The following is a 16,852-nucleotide window of genomic DNA, read 5'->3' as shown; positions in this document are numbered from 1 at the left end:
CATCAGTGGACTACTATCATTTTCCCCAGCCACTGAGGAGGGCAGGAGACACACAAGGGAAAGAAGATGGACCAGTGTGAAAACTCATGCTAAGTGGGGAGGAGAGTGTTTCTGAGACAGGCCTTAGCTGCTACCACCTAGGGAAGTAGGCAGCCATGCACAACCAACTGGAAGAAATGGTACATTATTTCTGAGACCTACTCCAGCTCATAACAAATTATGGATAACATGGGGAAGAATGAGATTTCCAGGACACTTAACTGTTTTTATGAGAAACCTGTACATAGAACAAGAGGCAGTCATCTAAACAGAACAAGGAATACAGCATGGTTTAAAGTCAAGAAAGGTGTGCATCACCGTTGTATCCTTTCACCATATGTATTCAACCTGTATGCTGAGCAAATAATCTGAGAAGCTGGTCTGAAGAAGAATAAGGCATCAGGATTGGAGCAAGACTCATTAATAACCTGAGATATGCAGATGATACAATCTTGCTTGCTGAAAGTGAAGAGGCCTTAAAGCATTTACTGCTGAAGATCAAAGACTACAGACTAACAGCCTAACAACTGGACCAATAAGCAACATCATGATAAACGGAGAAAATGTTCACGTCATTAAGGGCTTCATTTTTACTTGGATCCACAATAAACACCCACGGAAGCAGCAGTCAAGAAATCAAACGACACATTGCATTGGGCAAATCTGCTGCCAGAGGCCTCTTAAAGTGTTCAAAAGTACAGATGTCACCTTGAAAACTAATGTGCCCCTGACTCAAGCCATGGTGCTTTCAGTCGCCTCATACGCATACGAAAGGTGGGCAATGAATAAGGAAGACCACAGAAAAATTGAAGGCATTGAATTACGGTGTTTGCAAAGAATATTGAATATACCATGGACTGCCAAAAGAATGAACAAATCTGTCTTGAAAGAAGTACAGCCAGAATATTCCTTAGAAGCAAGAATGGCGAGGCTTCATCTCACATATTTTGGACATGTTGTCAGGAGAGATCAGTCCCTGGAGAAGCAGGTCATACTTGGTAACAAGTGGCCACAACAATTGGCTCAAACATAACGACGACTGTGAAGGTGACGATAGGTAGTTTAACATACATTTTGACCCATATGAATTAAAATTTAAACAATTATTTCATGCCTTTTTGTAGGGGTTTTAGAATATACAATTAAAATAAATGTAAACAATTAATAGAAAAAATCTCTGAAAATAAAATTTAATTTTTTTAAATCACTGCTCCATACCCCAGATCTAAATGGCTTGATATAAAGCACTGGTCTTTGTGATTCACAAAAAGGAGGTGCCAATTCCTGGAGGGGGGATGGGAGGATAGAGAGAGTTGGAAGCTGGCAAAATTGTCACGAAAGGAGAGACTGGAAGGGCTGACTCATTAGGGGGAGAGCAAGTGGGAGTACGGAGTAAGGTGTATACAAACTTATATGTGACAGACTGACTTCATTTGTAAACGTTCACTTGAAGCTCAATAAAAGTTAATATAAAAAAAAAGCCCAGCCCTGACCAATGTTTGCTTAAAAACTTTGAAAGTTTGTTCCTCTCTAAAATAAAGCAGGGTCTAACTTTAAAAATAAATAAATAAATGTAAACAATTATTAGAAAAAATCTCTGAAAATAAAATTTAATTTTTTTAAATCACTGCTCCATACCCCAAATCTAAATGGCTTGATATACAGCACTGGTCTTTGTGATTCACAAAAAGCAGGTACCAATTCCTGAACAAGAACTGAAGTGACAGGAGAAACCCCCCATGCTGTTAGAGCCCTGAGTATGGGCCCTAATCCAATGATCTGTCTTCATTAATTCCTTTTTATTTCATCTCTGTGAAAGAGGGGAGGGAGAAGGTGAGAGAGGGTTACATGTGCCTATTCTGTTCTTTAGCATCCAGTTCACTGCCAGGAACAAGTATTCGTAAGAGTCTAAAAAACGTTAAAGTACAAATAAGGAGGAAAACCTCCTAGTATATATATGTATTAGGTGGCACAAAGAGTTAAGTGCTCAGCTACTAACTGAAAGGTTGGCAGTTTAAATACACTCAGAGTTGCCTTGGAAGAAAGGCCTGGCAATCTACCTCCAAATAGTCACAGCTATTGAAAACCGTATGGAGGGCAGTCCTACTCTGAAAACTCACGGGGTCGTCAGGAGTGAAAATCTACTCAATGGCAACTGGATTGGTAATCTATATATGGCATAAATGTTCGGAAAATTAGTTTCTGAACATATACACGGCATACAGAATACACTGCACATTAGTATTATGTGCCAAAACCCACTGTCATCAAGTCGATTCTAACTCACAGTGACCCCAAAGGACAGAGTAAAACTGCCCCATAGGGTTTTCACTGAAGCAGACTGCCACATCTGTCTCCTACAGAGAGGCTGGTGGGTTCGAACCACTGACCTTTCAGTTAGCAGCCAAGTTCTTTAACCACAGAGCCACTAGGGCTCACTGCTGTCATGTACAGTGATTACATAAGCAAATTCTGAAACAAACTGCCTGGGTTTAAATCCTAACTCAATTTATCAGCTGGGTGATCTGGGCACGTTACTTTACCTCTCACTGCCTCAGTTTCCCATTTCTAAAATGGGTCTTATTCAAAAGGTTGTTACGCAGGTTAAAGAAAACACACAAGGCACTTAGAAAAAGGCCTTACACACAGAATGAACACAATAATTGTTAGCTTTCATAATTATTAAGGGAATACAAACAAACGGCTAGGTTGAAGGAACTTCCATTGAGAAAGAGTTGAGTTCCAAAATTCATGTGTAAAGTCATTTACATCAACTGTTAAAGTTGTATGTTTAGATTCAAGTGATTACTGAGGTGTGTTATGATCTTGAACAGAGTTCTGGGGACTATACAGGCAGACTCTGCATGCCCTTCTCCTGCACATCCATTCCATCTCCCTTGGAGCCCAGACATCATGTTATCAATTAAACCCCTCCCACACTGGTGGTGTACTGTTTAAGAGCTATGGCTGCTAACCAAAAGGTCATCAGTTCAAATCCACCAGGCGCTCCTTGGAAAGTCTATGGCACAGTTCTGCTCTGCCCTATAGGGCCGCTATGAGTTGGAATAGACTCAGTGGCAATGGGTTTTTAACGGGTGTGAGGTAACTGTTCAGTGCTTAAAGACGTACCAAAAGCAACCACTAACACAAAAGTATAGTAAAAGGTTCTTATTTCAGAGTAGCAAAACCTTAGTTTCTAACACAGTGGTGAATTAGGGTGGACTGTGGATCAAGAGGAGCCCTGGTGGCATAGTGGTTAAGAGCTCAGCTGCTAACCAAAAGGTCAGCAGTTCGAATCCACCAACTAGTCCTTGGAAACTCTATGGAATAGTTCTATTCTATGCTATAGGGTCTCTATGAGTTCAAATCAACTAGGGTCTCTATGAGTTGGAATCAACTTGATGGTGACAAGTTTGGTTTGGTGGGTGTCATGGATTGAATTATGACCCTAAAAAATGTGTGTCTCAACTTGGTTAGGCCATGATTCCCACTATTGTGTAGTTGTCCTCCATTTTGTGATTGTAATTTTACTTTAAGAGGATTAGGGTGGGATTGATTGTAACACCACCCTCACTCAGGTCACCTTTCCCTGGGGTGTGGCCTGCACCACCTTTTATCTCTCCAGAGATAAAACGAAAGGGAAGCAAGCAGAGAGTTGGGGGCCTCAGACTATCAAGAAAGCAGCACCAGGAGCAGAGCATGTCCTCTGGACCCAAGGTCCCTGCACCTGAGAAGCTCCTTGACCATGGGAAGGCTAAGGACAAGGACCTTCTTCCAGAGCCGAAAGAGAGAGAAAGCTTTCCCCTAGAGCTAATGCCTTGAATTTGGGCTATTAGCCTACTTTAATGTGAGGTATTACATTTCTCTTGGTTAAAGCCATCCACTCATGGTATTTCTGTTATGGCAGCACTAGATGATGAAGACAGTGGGTCAAGGTGGAAGGGGTGGATGAAGGACAAAAAAAGAAAAATGGACAACAGGAGAAATATAAGAATTCAGAGAACTGTGAAAATTTAATTCCTGAATATACTTTCTTTCTCCTCCCTATAACTGGAAGGACTTTTCTCATATACAGTGTATATAAGTAAATCCTGGCAATATTTAAAACACTTAGATTTTTGTAAAACTCATTCTCTGAAAATTCATGGTGGCCCCATTAATTTATGGCTTAAAAACAACTCAGAACTAAAAAGAAGCATAAATAAATAAATAAAGGCACTGCTGTCATTTGCGGGTGATGTTCTTTTCCTGCTATCCACAACCCACACACTCGGGTTAATTTTCCAGGGTCAGTGTTCATAGACCATCCTCTTTCTCTTACCACCACCCCACCACCCTTAATTATTTAGAAAAGGCAGGGCCAGTCAGTGCTCCAAACATCAAGTTTTCTCTCCAAAATGCCAACTGGCACTTGGGGAGCAGGCTACATTCTCAGCTATCAGCACTTCCACTAGCCCCTGCACATAAGGAATGTGTCTCCACTGAACTGTTCATTGTAATTAAAAAAAAAAAAAAAAAAAGTAAAAAACTGTTTCTTAAAAAAAAAAAAAAAACAAAACAGGCATTTCCCTATTACCCACCCACCCCACTCTCCCACACCCAGTGCACTCCCACCACACACACACTCAAATATTTCCTACCAAGGGTGTGTCCCAAGCACGGGGTCTGGCTCCACTCTTCTTTTACATCCCTTGGAGGCCTCTGGAGAAACCATACCTTTGGTTGGCAATTCCCTGAACCCTGCCTATTCAAGCTGGCACTTATTCAAAAAGGCAGGTGAGTCTTCAAGTCAGGTTTTTATAAGGAGTTTAAGAGGAGCCAGGTGATATGCCTACTCACCCTCAAATTTCTCAAAGGTAATAATTTCTTGAGATGTTTACAATGTCTCAACTATGGGTTAATTAAATCCCTTAGGATGGTGGGCATAGGAAAATCCTCCATCTCAATGCCCCCATTTCGAAAAAAAAAGAGAGGAATCTCCAAAATTACAAATTTCAATTTCTACATACTTGATTGAACTAAGGAGTAAGTTCCTCACATGTGTTATTCTTGGTCTGAGTCCTGGTGGTGCAGTGGGTAAGAGCTAAGCTGCTAACCAAAAGGTCTGCTGTTTGAATTCACCAGCTGCTCCTTAGAAACCCTATGGGGTAGTTCTACTCAGTCCTATAGGGTTGATAAGAGTTAGAATTCACTGGATGACAATTGGTTTGTTTGCTTTTCAATCTTTGGCTGAAAGGTGGACTTTGTTATCAATTTATTAAATCAACTGGTAATTTGCTGGATATTTCTCATACAGGAACTTATGATGTCTTCAAATCCAGCTAATCAGGTTTAGGGAGAGAGAAACTTCTCTACCTTAGCTTCCCTGCCACTCCCACACCTTTTTCATTGATTTCCATGCCCTGTTTAAGTAACATCACTCATCACTTCTCACTGTCTAGGTTATCTGAGCCAATTCATGGCAGTCAATTCCACCTGAGCCCTAGGATACCCTCATTTACATACTCTGCCCTGTTCCTTCACCAATGGCTGACCTCACATCTCCACTGGAATGTCTACTAGGCATCTCAAACTTAATGTGGTTCAAATAAAATTCTTCGTCCAAGTGTCTTATCTACCTCCCAGTCTTCCTTATCTCAGCAAATGTTCTCACTATCCTCTGGGTTGTTCAGGACAAAAACCTAGAAATCATCCTTCATTTCTCTCCTTTATTCAAATCTTGCATCCAATCCATTGACATATTCTGGACTCTTGGCACTACCTTAACATAAATCCTGACTCTATCCACTTCTCACTACCTCCACCTTACATCCACCATCATCTCTTGGTTAAAACTGGACTCCATGCACCGATCTTCCCTCTTACAATCTACATAACAGCATCATTTCAGTGGCTTCTCATAGCAATTAGGAAAAATTCCCAAATCCTTCCCATGGTCTTTCATGATGCGGGGCTTGCTCACCATACTAACCTCATTTCCTAACAGTCTTCCCTCGGTTCACTCCACACTAGCCATGACTTATTTCCTGAGCTTCCTCAAATGTGCCAAAACACTTGGTTATTTAAGGGCCTCAGAAACAACTTTTTCCTTTATTGGCAATATCCCTCCCTTCAGAACTTCATAAACCTATTCTCTCCTTTGATATAGGTCAGTTATCTCCTCAAATATCCTGCTCCCATAAGCCTTTACTATTAATCTAAAACAGCTCACCCCACTCATTCCCTCACACGCAACTCTGTCTTATTTTCAAAATATTTAGCTCTCCTTGACATTTTTTGTTAATTATTACCTGTATTTTTTCTGGTTGAGAATATATGCAGCAAAACATACACCAACTCAACAGTTTCTACCTGTACAATTTAATAACACTGGCTACATTCTTGAAGTTGTGCAACCATTCTTACCCTCCTTTTCTGAGTTGTTCCTCTGTCATTAACATAAACCCACTGCTCCTTAAGGTTCCTATCTAATCTTTTCAGTAGCTGTTGTCAATCTGATGCCATGTAGACAGTTCTTAAAAGAGCATATGCTCAAGGTAGACCATTTTTATTAGTTAAGTAAGCTAATGTTCTGGAGCCCTCATGGCACAGTGGTTAAGTGATACGGTAGCCAAGCAAAAGAAGAGCAGTTTGAATCCACCACCTGCACCTTTGAAACTCTATGGGGCAGTGCTATTCTGTCTTACAGAGTCTCTGAGTTGGAATCAACAGCAACAGTTTGGTTTTTTCTTTTTCATACTTCGGTTTTAAGATGATTCAAGGGAATGCTTTTGGTGTAATGTTTAAAGATTATCTCACGGCAATAGTTTCAGGAGTTCATTCACCCTCAGTGGCTCCAAAAAGTCTAGGGTTCATTTGAAATTCTGTTCTGCATTTTCCCCCTTTTGATCAGGGCTTTTCTATGGACTCTTTGATCAAAATGTTCAGCGACAGCAGCTGGGAACCTTCTGGTTCTTCTGGTCTCATGGCATGCTAGATGTTCTTTTAAAAAACATGAGTGGATGCTGAAGGTTATCAAATACTTATTTTATTACACCTACTAATATAATCACATTTATTTTTCCTGTACATATGGCAAATTATACTGATTCATTTTTGAATGTTAAACTAACCTTGAATTCTTGGGATAGACCCAACTTGGTCATAATATATTCTTCTTTAGAGTATTGCTGGATTTGTTTTGCCTATTTATTTTTATATTTTGCATCTATGTTCATCAGTGACATTGGCCTGTAATTTTCCCATCTTCTGCTGCTCTTGTCAGGTTTTGGTATCAATATTCATTCTACAAGCTTTATAAAATGAGTTTGGGTATATATTTCCTTTTATATTGAAGAATTTGTGAAATATTTCTTGAATATTTGGCAGAATTTGCAGGAAAAGCCATCTGATATGAAGTTTTCTTTTTGAGAATAGTTTGAGCTCTAATTCAATTGTATTAACAGTTGTGGAATTACTTTTGCTTCCTGTTTCTTCCTGAATCGTTGTTATTAACTTACATGGTATGATACGTTTGCCTACTTTACCTAAATTTGCAAATTTATTGGCTAATACGGTTCATAACATTCTCACATTATCTTTATGTTCTGCAAGATCTGTAGTCATTTTCTTTCTAATTCCTGATATTCGTTTTTTATATCTTCATTCTTTTTCACTTGATCAATCTTGCCTAAAGTTTGTCAATTTTACTAGCATTTTCTAAGAATCAACTTTAGTCTTTGTTGATCATCTGTTGCATGTATTCAATCATTAATAGAAACAAAAATTCCTATGAATGTTTGTTTCTGGTTTTTTCCCAACATTTTGAATGGATGTTTAACTCACTTATTTTTCAAGATTTGTTCTTTCCAATTATATTTTTAAGGCTATAAGTTTCCTATATTATATTGTCTGTACTGCACAAATTTTTGTATGCACTATCTCCATAATTGTTTACTTCAAAATGTATTCTAATTTTCATTATGATGTCTTTTTTGACTCATAGTATTTTAAAATATCCAAGCACATGGAGATTTTGTATTTTCATTTTCTAAGATGGTTTTTTTTTTTTTTTAATTATGGTGTACTTACATAAAAAAAAATGGAGATTTTGTATTTTCATTTTCTAAGATGGTTTTTTTTTTTTAATTATGGTGTACTTACATAGTATCCTCTATATTATTACAGACTCTTGAAATTTGTTGAGACTTGCTTTATAACACAGTATACAGCTAATTTTTATACACACTATGTTATGTATGTGCATGAGATGAATGTATATTCTTTCATGGTTAGATAATACACACAAATACACATATAGCAATTTGGTATTTTTTTACATGTTAAATCTTCTGTATCCTTGATAATTTATGGACTTCTATGTTTCTGAGGGGTGTGTTAAAAATCTATTATGATGCATGATGTCAAAAGGAGCCCCAGTAGTGCAGTGGTTAAGCACTCAGCTGTTAAACGGTTTGATTTGATCCACCAACTACTCCACAGGAGAAAGATATGACCGTTCCCTTCCATAAAGATTACAGCCTTAGAAACCCTTTGGAGAAGTTCTACTCCATCCTATATTCACTATGAGTCAGAATTGACTCAACAGCACACAAGAAAAAATGTATGATGTGATGGAAACTCAGAAGTACGAAGCTAAAAAGAATTGGTCCTACCTCCAGGGTCAAAGGATGAAGGACAGAGAAAACAGCAGAGACATCCAAAAGCTTGGAAAAAGGGCTGAGAGGACAATGGTTGGTGGTTTAAGGGCTTTGAAGGGCTACCATATATACTGAGGAATCTGAAGTGCAATGTTCTTGCCTAAGGATGAAGACATGCTCATAAAGATCCTGACAAAGCTTTAGGCTTGCATCTCTGGCTGATCTTTGGGCTCCATGGGGGCAGGAAGTGAAGGCTAGGGCAGAGTTTTAGGCACTCTTGCTTAGCATTGAAAGAACGTGCCAGTTCAGAGCCAATCTGCAAAGACTGGGATAATGTTACTTTTTCTTTTTGGCTACAAGCATTTAAAGAAAGCACTGTCAGGTCATGAACTGACTGCTGAGATAACAGAACAGAACTTCAGTGTCCACACATGAGAAGACATACAATCTTTGCAGAAATAGTTTGGAAACATCACTAAGCAAATGGATGACTGGCCCTCAACAATTAAAAAAAAAAAAAAAAGCAAACCCTAATGACAGGAGGGAATCTTATTTCCAGAGTCACATTATAATATCTAAGATATCCAGTTTGCAACACACTATTCTAAGTCATAAAAAGAAAAAAGAAAAGGATGGTTCATTTGTTAAGAAGAAAGAAAGAAGAGAAATGAACAGAAAGCATCCCTAAGGAAACACAGATATTGGGATTACTAGACAAAGATTTTAAACCAACTGTCTTAAATTTCCTCAAAGAGCTAAACAAACCATAGACACACACACAAAAAAAGGAAACCAAGAGAAGAATGTATGAACAAGTAGAAAACATTAATAAAGAAATATTATACAAAAGAACCAAATAGAAATTATAGAGCTGAAAAGTAGAATAGCTGAAATAAAATTTCATTAGAGGAGCTCAACAGCAGATTTGAGCAAGAAAGCAGGAAAATGTAAGCTTGAAAAAGCACAACTGAAATTGTTCTAACTGAGGAGCATAAAGGAAAAAGAATGAAGAAAATGAATAGAGCCTAAGGGACCTGCGGGACAACATCAAGCATACCAATATACTCATTAAGGGAGTCCCAGAAAGGAAAGAAAGATGAAAGGACAGAAAGAATATTTAAAAACGTAATGACTGGAAGTTTCCCAAATGTCATCTAGATATCCAAGAAGCTCAATAAACTCAAAGGACAGTAAATACATAGATATCCACAGACAGACATAATCAAAATGTCAAAAGACGAAGACAGAAACTTGAAAGCAGCAACAGATAAGTGACCCCTAATGTACAAGAGAGTCTCAACAAGTTTAACTGTTGATTTTTCATCAGAAACCATTGAGACAAGAAAATAGTCGGATGATGTATTTAAGGTACTGGAAAAAAAATACAGAAACAAAACTATGAACCAAGATGTCAATATCTAGCAAAACTATCTTTCAAAAATGAAGGTGAAATTAAGACATGCCCAGATACACAAAACCTGAGGGAGTATGTTAGCAGCAGAACTGCCTTATGAGAAATGCTACAGGGAATCATCCTGGCTGGCACGGAAGGACACTAGACAGTAACTTGAAGCCATAAAAAGAAACGAAGACTCCGTAAAGGTAACTACTTAGATAAAACAAAGTCAGTAATATTTTTATATCACGACTCTTTTTTTCATATATGATTTAAAGCACAAATGCATAAAAATACTTACACATCTCTCTTAATGGACACACAATGTATAAAGATGCAATTTTTGTAACAGCAACGTAAGTAGGGGAGGTAACTGAGCTGAATAAAAGCAGAATGTTGTATACTGTTGAAGCTAAATTTGTATTAATTAAAAGAAGATTGTTATAAACATAAGATATTAATTGTAATCCTCATGGTCACCACTAAGAAGTTAAAAAATATAAGGAAAGGAAATAAGGAGAGGATCAAAATTGTACACTTGAAAAAAATCAGTCAAACACAAAAGTGGACGGTAGTGAAGAAAATGAGAAACAAAATACATATATGACCTACTACAAAGTAGAAGACATAAGTCCTTCCTTATCATTAATTGCTTTAAATTTAAATAGATTAAATTCACAATTGGGATCATTAAAGTTGTGTGTCAACTTTGTTGGACCATGATTCTCAGTGCTTTGGCAGTTATGATGTAGTTTAGCAGTCGAATAACGATGCAATCATTTCCATGATGAGATGTGATATAATGTGATTACCTCCATGATGGGATCTGCTGTGAGTAGCCAATCAGATCTAAGGGAGTTTCCTCGGAGGTGTGGACTGCATCCAATATAGGTGGACTTTCTGGCAAGGCTCTTGAGCTTTTGCTCACTCTGAATCCTGCAGCTGGCTCCTCTTCATCTGATCTCAAGTTTTTGGGACTTGAACTCTCAGCTTACCTTCCAATTTGGGGATTCACCAGCCTCCGCAGTCTGTGAGCCGCAGCCTGCCAGCTTACCTGCCGATCTTGAGATCTGTCAGCCTTTGCAGCCTGTGAGCCACAGACCTGTTGTATGACCTGCAGATCTTCAGTTCTGCAGTCCCTGCATCTATGTGAGTCAGGAGAAGCCACAAGCCTGACCCATGGACTTGAGACTTACCAGCCTCTACAGCCTCGTGAGCCATTTTCTTGATATAAAGCTATTTATATATAAATATATATATATACACCTCACTGGTTTTGTTTCTCTAGAGAACCCAGCCTAAGATACCAATTAAAAGACAAACATTGGCAGAATGCATAAAAAAATCATTCGATTGCTGTTAAGCTGATGTGACTCATGGTGACCCCTCCCCTCATGTGTGTCAGAGTAGTACTGACACACAAGTGTGTCAGTTCAATGGCTAATTTTTCAAAAGTAGATCACCAAGCCTTTCTTCCAAAGTGCCTCTGGGTGGACTCAAACCTCCAACATTTTGGTTAGCAGCTGAATGCATTAACCGTTTGTACCTCCCAAGGACTACAACATGTATCTATGTTTATTTCTGTATTACTTCTCTTTATACTATATACATACATACACACATACACACACATACATACACACACACATAGACATCCATGAGTGGTTCATACAGATGCTTTGGACTTCAACTAGCAGGGCTCTATTAATTATTGATAGAAAAGTACTGATACCAGTTATAAATGCGTATTTGTCCATTTCCCCTTTCAGATTTATTAGTTTTTGTATTTTGGAGCGCTGTTGTTAGACACGTACACATTTAGGAGTGTTGTATCTTTTTGGAGAATTGAACCTTTATTATGTTATGTCCCTACTTATTCCCAATAATACTCCTTTTTCTGAAGTATAATTTGTCTGATATTAATACAGCCACTGCAGTAGAACTGGATAATTTTCAACCATTTCAATAGGTAGCATAAGATCAAGAACTGATGGTATAAAAGGAAGGAATCGAAGCTGCATTGAAGGCATTGGTGAAAAAACTACCCTCTCTCCACCATCTTCACTAACTCTGACACCAACTGTCCCTCACACAGCACTCCCTACTTCTCTGCCGGGTTCAATAACTCATTGCAATGGCCACACAGAACTCATAGTCCATATTCACGATTATGGGGTTTATTAGGGAAGTAACAGTTATAGCTCAGGCTCAAAGACACTCAGAACACAGTTTTTCTATCAGGACAGCCTCTTCCCTCCTGTGCTCATAGGTGTGCCTCTGCCTGGCCTTGGGCCGGCCTCTCTCCAAAGGCACTCAGCTTTCCTTCTCCCTGGGCCATCATCTCCTATAGCCAGGTCCCTGTTGCTCGGTCTCTCCTGCCATGGCATCTTACCATCTTCAGGGTTACAGCTTCCTCTCTCTATCTCAGTCTCCTGCTTCTAGGAGCTTCTCAGTGCAGGGATCTCAGGTCCATAATATACGCTCGGCTCTTGGCTGTTCTTCCTTGATGGGAGTTGAATCCTCCTCTTTGCTCTGGAACTGGTTCTCTTTGAAGGCAAAATAAACAATCCTCTTGGTGAGCCACAATTACCCTATCACACAGTCCTGCCCAAGCACCAGGGTGGATGTTATAAGACCATGGCTAGAAAGGCCACACAAAGTAAACAATCACATCACAGTACCTTGGACTCATTTTTCAAGTGAAGTACCAAAAATCCCATACAAACAGATTGGTAAAGAATATAATCAACAGCAAGAACATTTTCATACTTATGTTTTCTGTATTTGGAAGAAATCTATAGCACTATTCTTATTTTGCCAATTCAAAGGGATCACAGAGATTAGTGGTAGATGTTGCAGTACCAGAAAACTCTCTGGTAAAACAGTCTGTGAGCAGTCTTACAAACATGGATATTCCACCAGAGTCAAAAGAATGACGTTACATATCATCAAAGAGAACATTTCAAGATCTAGCCTGAAGTACAATGTTGTCACTGATAGGCTAAAATCCATACACTTACAAGGAAGACTAGTTTATATGACTATTCAAATGTATGCACCAACCACTAATGCCAAAGATAAAGAAATTGAAGATTTTAAACAACTTCTGCAGCCTGAAATTGATCAAAGATGCAATCAAGATGCATTGATAATTACTGGTCATTAGAATGTTAAAGTTGGAAACAAAGAAGGAAAAGTAGTTGGAAAATACAGCATCGCTGAAATAAATGACGCCAGAAATCTCATGAAAGAATTTTGCAAGACCAGTGACTCATCCACTGCAAATATTTTTTTTCACCAACATAAACGGCAGCTATACACGTGGACTTTACCAGATGGAATACACAGGAATCAAACTGACTACATCTGTGGAAAGAGAAGATGGGAAAACTCATATCATCAGTCAGAACAAGGCCAGGGATCGATTGTGAAACAGACTGTCAATTGCTCATATGGGAGTTCAAGCTGAAACGGAAGAAAATTAGAATAAGTCAAAAGGGGCCAAAATATGACCTTGAGTATATCTCACCTGTATTTAGAGACCACCTCAAGAACACATTTTACGTGTTGAACACTAACGACTGAAGACCAGACGAGTTGTGGAATGACATCAAGGACATCACACATGAGGAAAGCAAGAGATCCTTTAAAAGACAGGAAAGAAAGAAAAGACCAAAACGGATGTCGGAAGAGACTCTGAACGTTGCTCTTGAATGTCGAGTAGCTAAAGTGAAAGGAAGAAATGATGAAGTTTTGAGTATTGAGACGTCGCCAGTCATCCCTCTTACAAAAAAGACCAGAAAAAACAAGTGAAGCAAGTATATTTATGACAAGCTAGGAGCCCTGAGCATCAAAGGCAAAGTTAGAAAATGGACTCAGCGGCAGGGGGAGGGAGAGACTATTCAGAAGTGGAGAGGAGTTACTGGACCTGAACAGCCAGGAACCCTCAGGCACCGTTCCCTGGAGCGACTGCAGCGGGGCTGGCAGTAGTGTTCCAGAGGCGTTTAGCTCAGGGAAGGACAGCAAGTTGCACAGACTACTCACACCTCCAGAACAAGAGAAGAACGGCACTCTCAGCAAAAGCTAATTACTTGTGTTTATTTTACCACGCCCCCAGCCCCCAAGCCGGCTTCAGTGGCTGTCAACTTCCCTGGGCCTGAGATAGGCCCTGGTACCACTCTGAGCCATTTTTCCATCCTTGAAGAAGGTATAAGTTCACAACTGGGGGAAAGATAATCTGCCAGCTCAATTAAGCTGGGGAGCTCAGGACAGAAGCAGCTCTTGTTCAGGCACAAACAGTCCATGGGCTTTGAATACCTTTCACCCCAGCATGGACCTGTGTGGGCCCATTTCAGAAGAATAGGCCCTTGTCGCCAGACTGCAACTGTTTCAGCTGAACGGTGGAAAGATGGGTGTTTGATGTTTGACACTGCTTTGCCTATTAAACGGCGTCTTCACCTACCCACATCAGGGGCCTAAGGACTGGTGGCTCCACCCACAATACCTAGCCTTCTGTGACAGGGCTCCAAGGGTAAGTAGTACCTCCCAGAACTTACAACCAAAAGCATTGGGTACCCATCGCCCTTCTGCAGAACCCACCCGTGTGCTCTACAGAACAGGGATGCACTTTCCTCACAGACACTCAGAGGACAGCTGTCAGACCCCTGCCTTGATCAGAGCCTGACCCCCTACTGCAGCCAGATACTTCTGCCTACACCAATAACCCCTGCCCCTCTAAGACGGTAGGACAGAGCCTGTACCACACACTTTATGACCAACTACCTGGGCACCTGAGTTGAATGCATACAAGAAAAGTAAATGAACTCCTAGGCTCATATACCTGGTAACAGTGCTAGCCATCTGGTGATAGTACATTAGAGCTTCAAAGGTGAAAATAATCAACCTAGCACACTCAAGCAGCTTATTTGGGAATACCAAAACTAAACAAAGCAAGAAGCTAGGATACAAAAAGCAAGCATAAAATAAACTAATACAATAACTTATAGATTGCTCAGAGACAACAGTCAATATCAAATCACATAAAGAGGCAGACACGGGGGCAGGACCAAGATGGCTGACTAGGTAGAAGATTCCGCTTATACTTCTTGAAACAAAGACTCGAAAAAACAAGTGAACTGATTACATAAAGGACAATCTACAAACCCTGACCATCAAACACAGAACTAAGGAGTTGACCTGAGTGACGGGGGAGCGAAAGCCACGCTGCAGCAGGGACCGCTTCCAGAGCCAGTGTCCCACGCCGTAGCCTTGAGCCCTCGCGGTTTCCTGGTGTCAGAGTGGTGGGGCTGATTGTGGTTTACTGAGACAGGGAAGAACAGATATAGGCCTAACCCTCAGGACCAACCTCAGAGGGGACCCAGGCAGCACACGCAGGCTCCACACAGACGCGGCTGACAGGGAAACGAAAAACTATAGGGAAGCAGCGACTGGTTTTGGAGCCTGGAGTGCAGCGTCCCAGAAAGGAAACCTTGGTGCTGGGCTTTGGACTAAGTGTGGGGGAGCCGATTGTGGCTTCCTGAGACAGTGTGAGCATGGATGCAGCCCTAACCCTCTGGGACAGTCTCAGCAGGGATCCAGCCAGCACACACGAGCGACACAATGCTCTGGAATCTCAGAAAAAACAGTTCTCACCAAACAACATAAGTAACTTTGTATATTTTGCCAGGCTACTCTCTTCTATATATCTGATTCCACCCCTCATTGCCCCAGCCAGCTTCATTAACATTGGAATCCTCTGTGCCAGAGAGTGAAGTGCACTGCTGAATTTTTTTTCTTCTTTCTTTTCTAACCCATTCTCCTGGCCTGAGAAAAGCAGCATTTAACAATCAAAGAAAAAATCCTTCCCTGACTTCCCTAAACTGAAATAACAGTACAGAATCAGCTCCATCCAGGCATTAACAGACCCATAGTCTTTGGCTTTCACCCTACAGGTAACTAGGTGGCTATTACAATGTAAAGGCAATTCTGATAGAGATCTGACCATAATTGTTTTAGCTCAGCAGTGGAAAGGCAAGTTTTGGAGGTCAGATACCTCTCTACCTATTAAACAGAGCCCTCGCTGATCCACACCAGCGAACTGAGGGCTGAGACTCCACCCACATCACCTAGCCACCTGCTAGAGGGGTCTGAGAATAGTGACGCCTACCCAAGCATTGGGTGCCTAAGATACAGCTGCAAAGCCCACCCACCAGAGTGCTCTAGAGAATAGAGCCACACCTACCTCACTGACACTTGAAGGAAGGCTGTCAGCATCCTGCCCTCCTCGAAATGTGACCCCCTGCCACTAATAGAAACTGGTGCATACAACCATCACCACTACTCCTCTAAGATAATAGGTGAGAGCCTACACCACACACTAGGTGACCAGCTATCAGGACACCTGAGCTGATTGTATTCAAGAATAGTGAATGGACTCATACACTTATATACCTGGTAACAGCTCAGGCAAACTGGTAACAGGACGTAAGTGATTCAAAAGCTACATCAATCACGATACCACAATCTAGTAGCCCATCTGGGTGTATTGTAACAAAACAAAATAAGAAGATAAGACTCAGTGAGCAAATATAAAATATTACAATATCTTATAAATGGCTCAGAGACAGCAGTCGACATCAAATCACATGAAGAAGCAGACCATGATTCCTTCTACAAACCCCCAAATCAAAGAATCAAAATCATTCCCAGATGTAGATACATTCCTAGAATTGCCAAATGTAGAATATAAAAAAATTATATACAGAATGCTTCAAGACAT

General features: G+C 40.2%; 1 long non-coding RNA gene across 1 annotated transcript in view; it reads right to left on the bottom strand.

Moving 5' to 3' along the window:
• LOC135229544 (uncharacterized) overlaps window positions 1–14,294 on the bottom strand; it is a 335,530-nt gene extending 321,236 nt beyond the window's left edge. The window contains exon 1 of the long non-coding RNA XR_010320226.1: window positions 12,467–14,294. This is a non-coding gene — a long non-coding RNA (uncharacterized LOC135229544). The remainder of the gene's footprint in view (window positions 1–12,466) is intronic.
• Between the last annotated feature and the right edge of the window lie 2,558 nt (window positions 14,295–16,852).

This window comes from Loxodonta africana, unplaced genomic scaffold (genome assembly GCF_030014295.1).
Source record: "Loxodonta africana isolate mLoxAfr1 unplaced genomic scaffold, mLoxAfr1.hap2 scaffold_36, whole genome shotgun sequence".
Taxonomy (NCBI): Eukaryota; Metazoa; Chordata; class Mammalia; order Proboscidea; family Elephantidae; genus Loxodonta; species Loxodonta africana.
The sequence above is the reverse complement of the archived record's forward strand: the minus strand, read 5'-3'. Positions and strand labels throughout refer to the sequence as shown.